The sequence below is a fragment of the Mustela lutreola genome, chromosome 6, assembly GCF_030435805.1.
Source record: "Mustela lutreola isolate mMusLut2 chromosome 6, mMusLut2.pri, whole genome shotgun sequence".
Classification (NCBI taxonomy): domain Eukaryota; kingdom Metazoa; phylum Chordata; class Mammalia; order Carnivora; family Mustelidae; genus Mustela; species Mustela lutreola.
The window spans coordinates 97,450,469-97,464,411 of record NC_081295.1 but is presented as its reverse complement, the minus strand read 5'-3'; the positions used below and the strand labels follow the sequence as shown (position 1 = coordinate 97,464,411).

The window sequence follows — 13,943 nt, the reverse complement described above, 5'->3', positions numbered from 1 at the left end:
TCCTCTCCCTCTCCTCATGTCCTCCATGTTATTTGTTATGCTCCACAAATAAGTGAAACCATATGATACTTGACTATCTCTGCTTGACTGATTTCACTCAACATAATCTCTTCCAGTCCCGTCCATATTGCTACAAAAGTTGGGTATTCGTCCTTTCTGATGGAGGCATAATACTCCATAGTGTATACGGACCACATCTTCCTTATCCATTCGTTCGTTGAAGGGCATCTTGGTTCTTTCCACAGTTTGGCGACCATGGCCATTGCTGCTATGAACATTGGGGTACAGATAGCCCTTCTTTTCACTACATCTGTATCTTTGGGGTAAATACCCAGTAGTGCAATTGCAGGGTCATAGGGAAGCTCTATTTTTAATTTCTTGAGGAATCTCCACACTATTCTCCAAAGTGGTACTCACCAGTGTTTTAATTCTTTTCTCCAATAGAGTACTGCCTATAATGTACATGAAGAACTTTTTATCACAACTTCTTCCTTCTAGAAAAACATCTTGGTACCTGAGCATGGATATCACCTTTTATTTTATGGGATCCCTGTAAGGGACTCCGAGAAAGATTGATTAGAAATTTACATATATTATTTTACATATATTTTAAAAGCTATAACAAAAACAATATATATACACACATTGCCATATAACAGATTTTACTACCAATGTATTAACATGTGTTACCAGATAACTAAATTTGCATGGATCTTAGAAATCAGTATCCTGATGTATACATATATTTGGACATCTCATAAATAAGTCACTGATCATTTATGCATTTGTAAACATCACTGATTGGGTTTCAGCTAAGTTTTATAGGAGCTGGGTAGGTGCATTGGTTTCCTTAATTTCAGGGTTTGTTTATTCACAAATGGGCCCCTCTACACAGAGGGTGAGGGGGAACTAAAGAAAGAGGCAGGTCACTTTAGATTAGTAGGTGGCAGTTTTAAGGAGTAAGTGTTGGAGGAGGTCATCAAGAGGATGTGACCATCGACCCCAGAGCTGCACTTGGGCAATCAGAGGCTCTTCCACCCCCCACAATCACCCCCATCCTGGTAATGTGCGTTTCATTGCCTTTCCGCCCCAAGGACATAGCTCTGAGATAGCGATGTGTTGTAGAAACATCTGGGTCCTATTATGTGGCTGAGCCCAGTGAAAACCTCTGTGTAAACATGTAAGATTCTAGCAAGCAGCTGTGGAGATATACTCCTCTTGTGGCTGCCCAAACAAGCCTTGTTTGTAAGGTCTCCTGTCTTTTTCTTTTGGGATTCCCTGTCCTCTGTTTGTAAGTTCTCTTGCCTCTTTCTTCTGTCTCTCCCTCCCTTCTGTGCAACAGGAGCCAGTTTCCAATTATACCTGGGAAGCTTGCAGAGGAGGTTTCAAACCCAAAGCAAGGAAACTTAACTGGGTTCAGTCGTGTGTACCATCCAGAAGATCTCAACAGCGCATCACAATCTCACAGCTGTGTCCTCATGGCAGCTCTTTTGGTGGGAAAGGCAAACAGAACACACATTCAAGGGATAAGGGAGATGTGCGAGGAGCCTCCAATTGCCCAGATGCAGTTCTTGACTCAACTGGCAGTTTCATCCTCTCTGTGATCTCCTCCAACAGGTAGGAAACTTTTTGTCCATTTATTTATTTGTTTAATTTATCCTTTTAAACTAATGTTGCTATCCATTTCTCAGGTGATAACCAACTCATTAATTTATTATCAATTAATTCATTTATTTATCACACATGTACTGAAAAACTTCTTTGTGCCAGAATTCTAGAACTACAGTAATGCACAAAGTAGTGTCCCTACTCATAGAACTTACAGCTAGCAGGAGAGATTGCAATGAGTGCATAAGCAAATAATTACACATTGAGGAACCTTTGCTATAAAGGAAAATAAATTAGTGTTAGGAGAGTATAATGAGCAACTAGAAAGGAGGGTCCTCATTATAAAGGAGAGTTTACACTGCAACATGGAAGTTTATGAAGAACTAGGTGAAAAAGAGCCTTTGCACAGAGACCCTGAGAGGGAATACTCCTGGACCACTGGAGAACCTGAAAGCCAGCATGGTTGGGTGAAGTAGGTGAGGGTGACTGGGGCAAAAAACAATGTAAATAGATAGTAGGGTCACATTGTGAAAGGTCTCAAAGGTAAAGGCAAGGAGGTTAGACTCCATTCAACATCAGTGAGAATCCGTTTAGGAGTTTGAGTAGGAGAATGATATTCTATTTAAGGGATTACTTTTGGGGACACCTGGAAGGCTCAGTCAGTTAAGAGGATGCTTTTGGCTTAGGTCATGATCCCAGGATCCTGGGGTCAAGCCCTACATCAGGGTCTCTGCTCAGTGGGGTGCCTGCTTCTCCCTTTCCTTCTGCCTGCCTTTCTGCCTACTTGTGCTCTCTCTCTCTCTTTCTGTCAAATAAATAAATAATCTTTAAAAAAAAGATTACTTTTGTAATTATGGGGAATGGATTGGAGGTAGACAGGAATGGTATGAGGGAGACCTGTTATGAGGTCAATATGAGTCCAATTTGATGGTGAATTAGGCCAGGATGGTAATGGTGGAATGGAGAGAACTGGACAGATTTAAGATCTAATTTGAGGATGAAATAGATATAACTCTATAAGGAGTATAAGTGTGCAGAGGGGAGAAAGGTGTCAAGTAAGCTTCCTGGGTTTCTGGTATGAACACCTAGATGGTTGATGATCATAGATGGAGAACACTGGAAAAGCTCATTTTGTGGGGAGAGAAGAAAGAATACAATTTTGAACATGTTAAATTTGAGATTCTTGAGAGATACCTGAGTGAAATGTCAAGACCAGTCTAGACCTCAGAAGGAAGTTTTGAGAAGTGCACATAAATGCTGGTGTTATTGGAGGGGTATGTGAAAATGAGGGATAGGTCAGAATCATCTGTTGGACACAGTGTTTGTGGTTTAGATACCTCATATCTGTATGTCTGCATCAACATGTTCAGGCAAATAGGCTTTGTTAAACTTCATGACTTAGGAAAATGGTTACAATAATTGCTGCTGTCAAAGTCATTTTCCTGAATTAGATCTGAGTCAGGAAAGATAGATCACTCTTGCTGGTTTTTCCATATATACCCTGAGGCTTTGTGTGTATCTGAGATGTAAACGTACAGATGGGGAAGCTCCCTGGTGCTCCAATGACCAGAAAGAGAGTCCTTCAAGAGTGGAATCTAGAAATCAGGTGAGAGTAAAAAATATTTTGAGATCATGTTTTCTCTTTATTTTTCAAAGATCCAAGGTGGCTTATCCTGAGAAGTGTGAGGAAGAGACGAGGCTTTACACGTCCCTTCCCGCCTGTGGTATGGTGCTAGTACATTTAACACTTGCCAGGGTCAGAGAGCATCAGACAAGCTTTTGCTTTTTTTGATTCTCTTCCTAAATAAGATGCAGGGTTGTTACTTGAAATCTATCACAAGGGGAGAAACCATGTATCACACATACTGAGGGGTTTTCTTTTCTTTTTAAGGGAAACTTCCTTTCCCATCTTCCTCCCCAGAGTGGCGTTTGGTGCAGGGGAAGGTTAAGTCACCCTGGTTCCATTGGCATGCTCCTATCCACATCTGTACTCTCTTCTTTGGTCTTGGTTTAAGGTGCTGCCAGTTTGGAATGGCTGGTTTGGTTTCGTCTCTGGCCTTTTGGCACCAGTATTCAGTGGTGGTGGCTGATGGCCCTCATTGCTCTTGGACAGAGCTCCCAACTTTTGTTGCTAAAGCACACAGCCCCTGTCCTAATCTCTGGTTGCAAGGTTTCTGAGAGCTAGTATGTGATCTGTCCTGATTCTGGACTTGTTCTAGGACTCCGATTCTCCTAGATCCTCCATGACCCGTTTTAGGCTGCTAATCCTATATCACTCTGGAGTTTCAAGCTTCTGCGAGGCTCTAAGCAACTATCTAGGCAATGGCGTCACGTAAGTTACCACCTTATTTATTTGTAAGTTACCACCTGCCGCCATGTTGATGATAGCATCATGTCTCCTGCCTGCCTTCTCAAAGCTGTTTGTTGTTTTCCCTATGCCATGTCTAAGGAAGAAGGGTACCATCATTTATATCCCCAGATTTTCCTTAGGTCTACTGGGATGTGCCTATACCCCTAACATACATTCCCCTTGCAGATGCTCATAACTGATCTCTTACCTTAGCTTTCTATTTTTTTTTTTTTTTATGTCTCCACCAGAAACAATGGCTTTTACCATCTCCTATGTCTACTCTTCCACATTTACTTCCCATTCCTGTGGTAGTTCCACGTTTAGTTTTTAAAGAAATTGTCAAACTGGCTTCCAGAGGGGCTATACCATTTTCAATACCCATCAGCAAAGTATCCTAACTCTCATTCTACTCTTCCAGGGGTGGCAACTCTGTGTAGAGATTCATAGACACCTATGAAGTGAGGTTCTTCTCCAAATTGGTTTGATAACTAATTATAATGGATTTCTCAATGCCATCAGTTATCCCAACTCCAGTTTTCCTTGTTTACATCATTGAAATGAGGATAAGTACTGTCATTTGACTTTTGATTATACAATGAGACAATATATCTAAAATAAAGACCCTTTGGGAAAGACTCATGTTTGAAAGGGCTTTTATGGTCCCCAAAGATTTTGAGAGTTTATTATCTCACTTAATTCAAGTAAAAGAGTGATCCATAATTGAGAAGTGTGTTTGTATTTTTATGACTTCTACAACATGAAAATCATTGAGAAATGACATTAAAAAGTAAAATTATATCCAATTATTTCATAATTTGCTTCATATATCTTAAGTAAACTTCTCATTTTGAGATAGTTATAAATTCACATGCACTTGTAAGAAATAACACAGATACATTTGCCCAGTTCGTCCCTATGGTAACATCTTGCAAAAATATATAGTATGATATCACAAATAGTGTGCTGACTTTGCTATAGTCAAGTAGCAGAATATTTCCATTATCATAAGGATCTCTCTATCTCTCTTTTTTAAGCTTTTATTTATTTATTTGACAGACAGAGATCATAAGTAGGAAGAGAGGCAGACAGAGAGAGAGAGAGAGAGAGAGAGAGAGAGAGAGAGAAAGGCTCCCTGCTGAACAGAGAGCTCAATGCGGGGCTTGATCCCAGGACCCTGAGATCATGACCTGAGCCGAAAGCAGAGGCTTAACCCAATGAGCCACCCAGGCACCCCATATATTGTTTTTTCTTATGATCACACCTACTTCCCCTCAACCATCCTCCTCTACATCTTTAAGCCCTGGCAACCACTAATCTGCTTCCTTGTCTGTAATTTTGTCATTTCAAGAATACTATACAAATCAATTCCAACAATATTTAACCTTTGGGATTGGCTTTTTTCACTCAGCATAATTCTTTAGATTTCTATCCAGGTTGTTGCATGTCTCAATAATTAATTCTTTTTTCTTAGTGTAGAAAAGTATTCCATGATATGGATGTATCACAGTTTGTTTAACTTCACCCCCTAAATGTCATCTTAGTTGTTTCTGGTTTTTGGCTATTAGGAATAAACCTACCACAGACATTTGTGTATACATTTTTGTGTGAATATTTCTTTGGAGTAAATGCCCAGGAGCACAGTTCCTGGGTTGTAGGGTAGCTGCACATATGTATGTCTGTGTATTTTGAAGAAACCGCCACACTGTTTTCCAGAGTAGCTGCATCATTCTAATTTCCACCAGCAACTTATTGTTGATCTGGTTTATTTCTAGCCTCACCAGCATTTGGTGTTGTCACTATTTTTTATTTTAGACATTCTCATGGGTGTGTAGTAATATTCCATATGTTTTAAATTTGCATTTCCCTAATGGTTAATGAAAACGAATGTCTGTATATCTTCTGTGAAATATCTGTTCATATATTTTGCTCATTTCCTAATTATATTTTTATTTTAGAGATATAAAGTCCTTTGTTGGCTCTGTGATTTGCAAGTCTTTTCTGTCAGTCCTAGTTTGTTTTTCATCCTCTTAAAATGGTCTTTTACAGAACAAAATTTAAAGTTTTGATGAAATTCAGTTTATCAGTATTTTTCCTTTTGGATCATGCTTTTGGTATCAAGTCTAAGAAATCTTTGCCTGTCCATAGATGCCAATGACAGTCTTCTGTCCTTTTCCCTAAAAGTTAATAGTTTTAACTTTAAGTCTGTGGTCCATTTTGAGCTATTTCTTAAATGTAAGATATGAAGTTTAGGTAGATACTCTTTTTTAAAAAAATATTTTTATTAGCATACAATGTATTATTAGCCCCAGGAGTACAGGTCTGTGAATCATTAGGCTTACACAATTCACAGCCCTCACCATAGCCCATACCCTCCACAATGTCCATAACCCAGCCACCCTATCCCTACCTCCCACCTCCCACCTCCCAGCAACCCACAGTTTGTTTTGTGAGGTTAAGAGTCTCTTATGGTTTGCCTCCCTCCTGATCCCATCTTATTTCATTTTTTTCTTCCCTACACCCCACAAACCCCCATCCTGCCTCTCAAATTCCTCATATCAGGGAGATCATATGATAATTGTCTTTCTCTGATTGATTTATTTCACTCAGCATAATACCCTGCAGTTCCATCCACGTTGTTGTGAATGGCAAGATTTCATTTTTTTGATGGCTGCATAGTATTCCATTGTACCACCTCTTCTTTATCCATTCCTCTGTTGATGGACATCGAGGCTCTTTCCATAGTTTGACTATTGTGGACATTGCTGCTATAAACATTTGGGTGCACGTGCCCCTTCGGATCACTACCTTTGTATCTTTAGGGTAAAACCCAGTAGTGCGATTGCTGGGTCATAGGGTAGCTTTATTTTCAACTTTTTGAGGAATCTCCATGCTGTTTTCCAGAGTGGCTGCACCAGCTTGCATTCCCACCAACAGTGTAGTAGGCTTCCCTTTCTCCACATCCTTGCCAGCATCTGTTGTTTCCTGACTTGTTAATTTTAGCCATTCTGACTAATATGAGGTGGTATCTCATTGTGGTTTGATTTGTATTTCCCTGATGCAGAGTGATGGGGGGGCACTTTTTCATGTGTCTGGTAGTCATTTGGATGTTTTCTTTGCAGAAATGTCTGTTCACGTCTTCTGCCCATTCTTGATTGGATTATATTTTCCTTGGGTGTTGAGTTTGATAAGTTCTTTATAGATTTTGGATACCAGCTCTTTATCTGATAAGACATTCTCCTTTTCTTTTTCTTTTTTCCCCCATGAATGTCCAGTCACTCTGGCATCATTTGTTGAAAATGATAATCTTCCTATTTTATTGCTTTTGTGCCTTTGTTAAATATAGCTGGGCACATTTCCATGACCCTATTCTGCATTCTCTATTCTGTTCCATTAATCTGTGTATCTGTGTGTCTATCCTTCCACTGATACCACAGTTTTTTTTTTTATAAAGATTTTATTTATTTATTTGAAAAAGAGAGAGAGAGAAAGAGAGAGAGACAGAGGGAGCATGACGGGGGCTGAGGGGCAGAGAGAGAAACAGGCTCCCCGCTGAGTAGGGAGCCCAATGGGGGGCTTGATTCCAGGATTCTGGGATCATGAAGTAAGCCGAAGGCAGATGCTTAACTGACTGAGCCACCCAGGCTCCCCAATATAATAATTTTGATTAGAGTAGCTATACAGTAAGTCTTGAAGTCAGGTAATTTGATTGCTTCTATTTTTTTATTCCTTTTCAAATTTCTTTTACCATTAAGTTCCCTTTGCCTTTCCATATCCTTTTCTTTAAGATTTATTTGCCATTTAAAGTTCACAGACAGCAACTCTGAGATGAAAGTACAGAGATTTCCCATACTTGCTTTGCTCCACACATGCGCAGCCTCCCACACCATTAACACCGCCCATCACAATCGTTTCTTTGTTGCAATGGTGAGCCTGCATTGCCATGTCATAGTCACCCAGAGTCCATAGTTTACCATTTAGTTCACTTTTGGTTTGGTCAGTGTATAATGGATTTGGACAAATGTATAATGACCTGTAATAATCATTATGGTATCACACAGAGTACTTTCACTGTCTTCCAATTCCTTTGTGTTCTGCCTATTCATCCCTCCCCTCTACTCAACCCTCCCCTCCCCCCATCAACCACTGATGTTTTCACTGTCTCCCTTCTTTTGCATTTTCCAGAATGTCATTTAGTTGGAATCATAGTATATAACTTTCTCAGCTTGGTTTCTTTCATTTAGTAATATATGCCACTCCTGTTTTGTTTTGAATAATGTTTGCATAATATATCTTTTCCTAATCTTTCACTTTCAGCTTACTTATATTTTATATTTGAAGTGTGCTTTTTGTATATGCATAGATTTGGGTGATGCTTTTAATCCATTCTTCCAAGCTTTGTCTTTTAGTGGGGATATTCACTCAACTTACATTTAACGTAGTTGTGGATATCTGGGGCTTAAGTATTGATTTCATCTTCATTCCTGACAGATATCTACTGTCAATATAAAATTCTGAGCTCACAGTTTTTTGTTTTTTGTTTTATTTTGCTTTTTTTCTTTTAGTACTTGAAAAATATGCATTTCTTTCTGGCCTCCATGGTGTCAGATAAGAAATCTACTCCTATTCAAATTGTTTTCCTCTTAAAATTAAGGTGTTATTCCTTTCTCACTGCTTTTAAGATTTTCTTTGCCCTGAGTTTTGAGAAGTTTGATTATGATGTGTCTTGGTGTGGATTTCTTTGGGCTGATCCCATTTGGGGTTTCCTTAATTGAATCTGTATGTTTATGCCTTTTGTCAAATTTTGGAATTTTACAGCCATTATTTCTTTGAGTACTTCTTCATCTACCCTCTTTTGTACTCCAATGACATGAATGTTAGGTCTTTTATTATACTCCCACAAGTACAAAAAGGTTCTGTTACTTTTTAAAGTATATTTTTCTTTGTTGTTTGGTTGTGTTATTTTTATTGTTTTACTTTCAAGATACTGGTTCTTTTCTCTGTCTCTCTATTCTGCTGTAAGGTCCATCAACTGAGTTGTTTTTCAGTTTGTAGCGGTGCCTGGGAGGTTCCATTGGTTAGGTTGCTGGCTCTTGATTTCTGCTCAGGTCATGATCTCAGGGTCCTGGGATCTGAGTCCTGTATCAGGCTCTGGGCTCAGTGGAGAGTCTGCTTGAAGTTTCTCTCTCTCTCTCTCTGTCCTTACTCCTGCTCTCTCTCTCTCAAACTTTCAGCGTGCAGTCTCTTGAAATTTCTCTTTCTCTCTCTGTCCCTCCTCCTGTTCTTTCTCTCAAACTTTAAGATAAATAAATAAATAATTAAAAAAATCTTTTAAAAAATTTCAACTGTTGTATTCTTCCATTCTAAAATTTCCATTTGGTTCTTCTATATATCTTTTCCTTCTCTCTGTCTCTCTTTTTTTGTAAGCTGAGACTTTGTATTTTTGTTTTATACATGTTCCTAATGGTTTATTGAAGCCTTTTCATGATGGTTGCTTTAAATCTTTGTCACACGAATCATTCCTCTTTTATCTTGATTTTGGCATCTATTGATTATCTTTTTCATTCTAATTGAGATCTTCTTGGTTCTTGATGGGATGAATAATTTTTATTTGAAACATGGACATTTTGGGTATTATAAGAGTCTAGATCTTATTTAAACCTTTTGTTTTAGCTGGCTTCCAATGATACTGCTGTGGCAGGGGCAGGGTGGGGGTTGCTGCAATGGTATTGACATTTGAGAATGGACATCCAGTTTCCCCACCAGCCTTCCTCTGACACAGATGGTGAGAGGGCGAGAAGGAATTGTCATTGTTACGGGTTTCTGAGTTTCTGTGTGCTCCACTAGGCTTCTCCTGTTAATCATCCTGACTGAGAAAGATAAGAACAGAAGGTATTATTACTGCTGGGTGGTGGTGCTTGACTCTTCACCAGGCCTCTGACACCACTCAGGAAAGGAGGATGGAGTGTTTGATTATTATTGGATGGGAGTGGGAGTCTGGGATCCCCACTTGGTCTCCACTGAAACTCAGAGGTGGGTGCCTCTTTCCTGGCTCAGTACAGATGAAGTCTCGGCTCTCTGCTTGGTGTTCTCTGACATCACCCTACTGGGGTAGAGTGTATGTGTGTGTGTGTGTGTTTGTGTGTGTGTTTGTGTGTGTACGTGCATATGCCCATTTGCACACACACACACTGCTGGGAGCTTTGGTATGCCTCATGGAGCCTGGTAAGGGCAAAAGTGTAGGTTCTCTGCTTGTCCTTTGCGGGCATGGACATAAATGAGGCCCCAGTTTTCTCTGTAACATTTAGATGCAGTAAGGTGGTTGATGTCTAAAAGTTTTCTGTTCTCTTTCCTTGGTCCTTTGGCTAGAGAGAGAAAGCTTTTTTTTTTTTTTTTCATTGTTGTTTTGTTTTATTGTATTGTTTGTTCTGTTTTTTTTTCTTTTTTTGTTATTTTTTTATCTATATCTTTTGACATTTTTCAGGTGTCAGCATCTTCAGCTCTAAGTCTGGTATATAAGAGGTAAAAAGAAAACATCTCATCACCTTGTCATTTTTCTGTTCTGAGATCCTCAGCTAGTCTGTCTTCTCCTTCCCATATTTTAGAGTCTTCTTTTTTATTTTAATATATGTAATATCCAGGGGGTTTAGTTGTACTTAGAAGGACAAATGTGTATATCTACTCTATCTTCTCCATCTTCACAGAAGGAGATACTTGATCTTTTTTTTCTTCTCTTAGGAAAGGAAACATTGTAATATGGAGTCTTCCTGTGAATCTTTCCTAGTCTCATTCCTTTCTCTTTCTCTGGTTTTTAATTTTTCTTTATTTACTTATTTTTATACAGTAATTATACTATAGTGACTTTTGCAACTTAATTTGTTTATTTCCTCAAAATGCATTTTGAACTCTACCCATGCTAACATACAGACTCTAAGTTCATTAAGATTGGTGACTAGTTGGAGTTTGGGATGATAAGAAACTGTATCTTATTTGTATTTGTCTGTATCTTATTTGTATTTTTTTTTTACTCTTTTAATAATTTTAATGGAAATGTTTTGATGTTAAAGACACCTTCCTGCTTCCCTAAACAGAATATGGTATACAATACAAAATAAGACTTTTTCATATTGACTCAAGGTTACCAACATGGTCAGTTATTTTACTCAGCTTTAATACTGCAAAGTCTTCAGGAACTACTAGGAAATAGATACATATTTAAATATACATACATACATAACACATGCATATTGAATACACCCCATACTATTGCACTTTCTCAGCTGTCCTTTATCATTTTTATTAGTCAGTATGCTACTGATTCTAATATTCCTTAACTCATACATAATTATGTCATCAGTATTTTCCTTTTTTTTTTTTTTTTTTTTTTGGTTTGGCAATGGTCCATTTTTTAAAATGAAATTTCACATGAATTCCAACATACAAATTGAATGAATATGGATTTCTGCTGTGGAAGTGGAACAGGGAGCCAGTGTCCTGCTGCTGAGCCTCTATACCTGGTCTTCAGAGTAGAACACTGAGGTATCTGATGAAACTCAGTGACATTTAAAGACTACTGGGGCCTAGCTTGTGCATATCTCAACTAATTAAAATCAAGCAATAATTGTAGGGCTTCGGTCTAGAGAATTCTAATCAGCCTTGAAACTAATGGACCATTAAAAAAAAAATTCTACATTGAAGCCCTTTTCGCAAGTGAGAGTTGTATTTTTCTTATGTGAAACTTATACTCAGACCTCTTTGGGATCTTAAGCATCATGATTTTGCATGAGAAACTTTCAGGGGGTTGAGGAGATATTATAATAATAATCTTGTCATTATAATCTTATTTGTATTTTTCTACTTCTTATTTCTGTAATACGATGGCTAGGGATTCTTGACTGTTTTTCTTCTCCTCTTTCATTTTACATTCTCCTTTTATTAAGATTACATTTATGTACCTATGAGCAAATATATTTGAGCCACATGACTGAGCTAACGTTACATTTAGAAGTTATTTTATTAGGCAGCATTTTAATTTTATTCCATTTGTCCTCATTAAACAACTGTTTGCCCCCTCAGGCATAGTAGAGCTAACTTTCTGACTCTATATTGGTTACCAGGCTGTAAAAGTTAAAGCTTATCTGAATTTTTTGCCTAGGACTCTTTTAAAAATACACATAAAAAAATCAACTTGAGAAATTCTAAATGTTTTGTATGTAAACCTACTTTGGTAACATAATATTTGTTTTACACCTGAGGGATAATACTCATAAATGATAATAGTAATATCTGAATAAATAATTTTCTCTAAAAAAGATGATTTTTTGCATGTGTATGTATCCCTAAAAAGGATATGTGTGTACATACATTTATATGCATAAACATCTATCTATCTATCTATCATCTATCTATCTATCTATCTATCTATACTTGACTATGGAACAACATGGGTTTGAACTGTGTGGGTATAGATTTTTTTTGATACAGTGCTACAAACGTATTTTCCTTATGATTCTCTTAATAACATTTTTTCATCTAGCTTACTTTATTGTGAAAATACAGTATATAAAAGTCTACTATATATATATATATAACATATATATATGTTAATCAACTGTTTATGTTATTGCTAAGGCTACTAGTAGTTAAGTTTTGGGTGAGTCAAAAATTACATGCAGATTTTTCTACTGGCCAGGGTATTGGTGCCCCTAACACTCAGGTTGTTCAAAGGTTAACTGTATATATTTAGGTATACATTGTATAAATCTATAGTGTGTAGAGTCTACCTAGGACTACATGAAGCTAGTATGTCCCTACAGTGTTCAAACCCCATATTTAACCACCTTCCCTTCCCTGCCCCCTACCACGCTCTTCCTCTGTCACCTCCTTTTCCTTTTCCCCTTTTGGAGTATTTCACTGAAGGAACTGGAAAGAACAGGAATAGGGATGAAGAACTGGGGAAGAGATGATCCTGTTATAATCCTTTCACAGGGATCTGTATTTTCCACCATGCTGGAGTTTTATGTCTCCACTCCTCTTTTCTACTGTTCTCTGGAAGTAATGGAGAAGAAGGTCCAGACATTGGTCTGTGCCAAACCGAAATTATATTGTTATAAATTCTGACTTCGTAGAAGTCATTCAATCTCTGTGGACTTTTTGTTAAGGGGTTTAACAATTGCTTTTTTTTTTTTTTTTAAGATTTTACTTATTTATTTGACAGAGCGAGATCACAAGTAGGCAGAGAGGCAGGCAGAGAGAGAGGAGGAAGCAGGCTCCCTGCTGAGCAGACAGCCCGATGGGGGGCTCGATTCCAGGACCCTGGGATCATGACCTGAGGCGAAGGCAGAGACTTTAACCCACTGGGCCACCCAGGCGCCCCAACAATCACTTTAAATTAAGAGCTTGACCTTGCTCTTTCGGGTCATTTTCTAGATTTAAATCTGTAATTTATCTTTTATTTTTTCCTCTTTTTATCATCTTTGTATCTTAACTGCTTCATAATTTCCTTCATCAGGTTTCTCCCTCTCCCCATCTTTTTCTTTCTCTGAAAGTATTGCGGCAGAGATATCAAGTTCAGGAGTATATATGTAGCTGAAAAGAGTTTTTTCAATAGCAAAGGAAAATAATTTCCTTTTAGTTGTTCAAGATATTCAGAATTCTTACTTTTTTATTAGTGCCATATTCATGACATGTTAATTTGAATTATTGGTTTGTACATTTTCTTTTTACTTGTCTTCATTGGAAAGGCAATTTCAGTCAGGGTGGACAACAATTTTATTAACTATATCCATAGATATCAAAAATCCACTCTCCAATTTGAGAAACAAGATAGAGGATTATAGGGGAAGGGAGGGAAAAATGAAACAAGATGAAACCAGACTGGGAAACAAACCATAAGAGACACTTAATCTAAGGAAACAAACTGAGGGTTGCTGAAGGGGAGGGGTTGGGAAGAATGGGGGGTCTGGGTGATGGACGTTGGGGAGGGTAT

General features: G+C 38.0%; 1 long non-coding RNA gene across 1 annotated transcript in view; it reads left to right on the top strand.

Annotated features, from left to right (window-relative positions):
• The first annotated feature begins 1,233 nt into the window (after window positions 1–1,233).
• Window positions 1,234–13,943, top strand: part of LOC131833207 (uncharacterized) — a 95,961-nt gene continuing 83,251 nt past the window's right edge. Inside the window, exon 1 of the long non-coding RNA XR_009354356.1 lies at window positions 1,234–1,617. This is a non-coding gene — a long non-coding RNA (uncharacterized LOC131833207). The remainder of the gene's footprint in view (window positions 1,618–13,943) is intronic.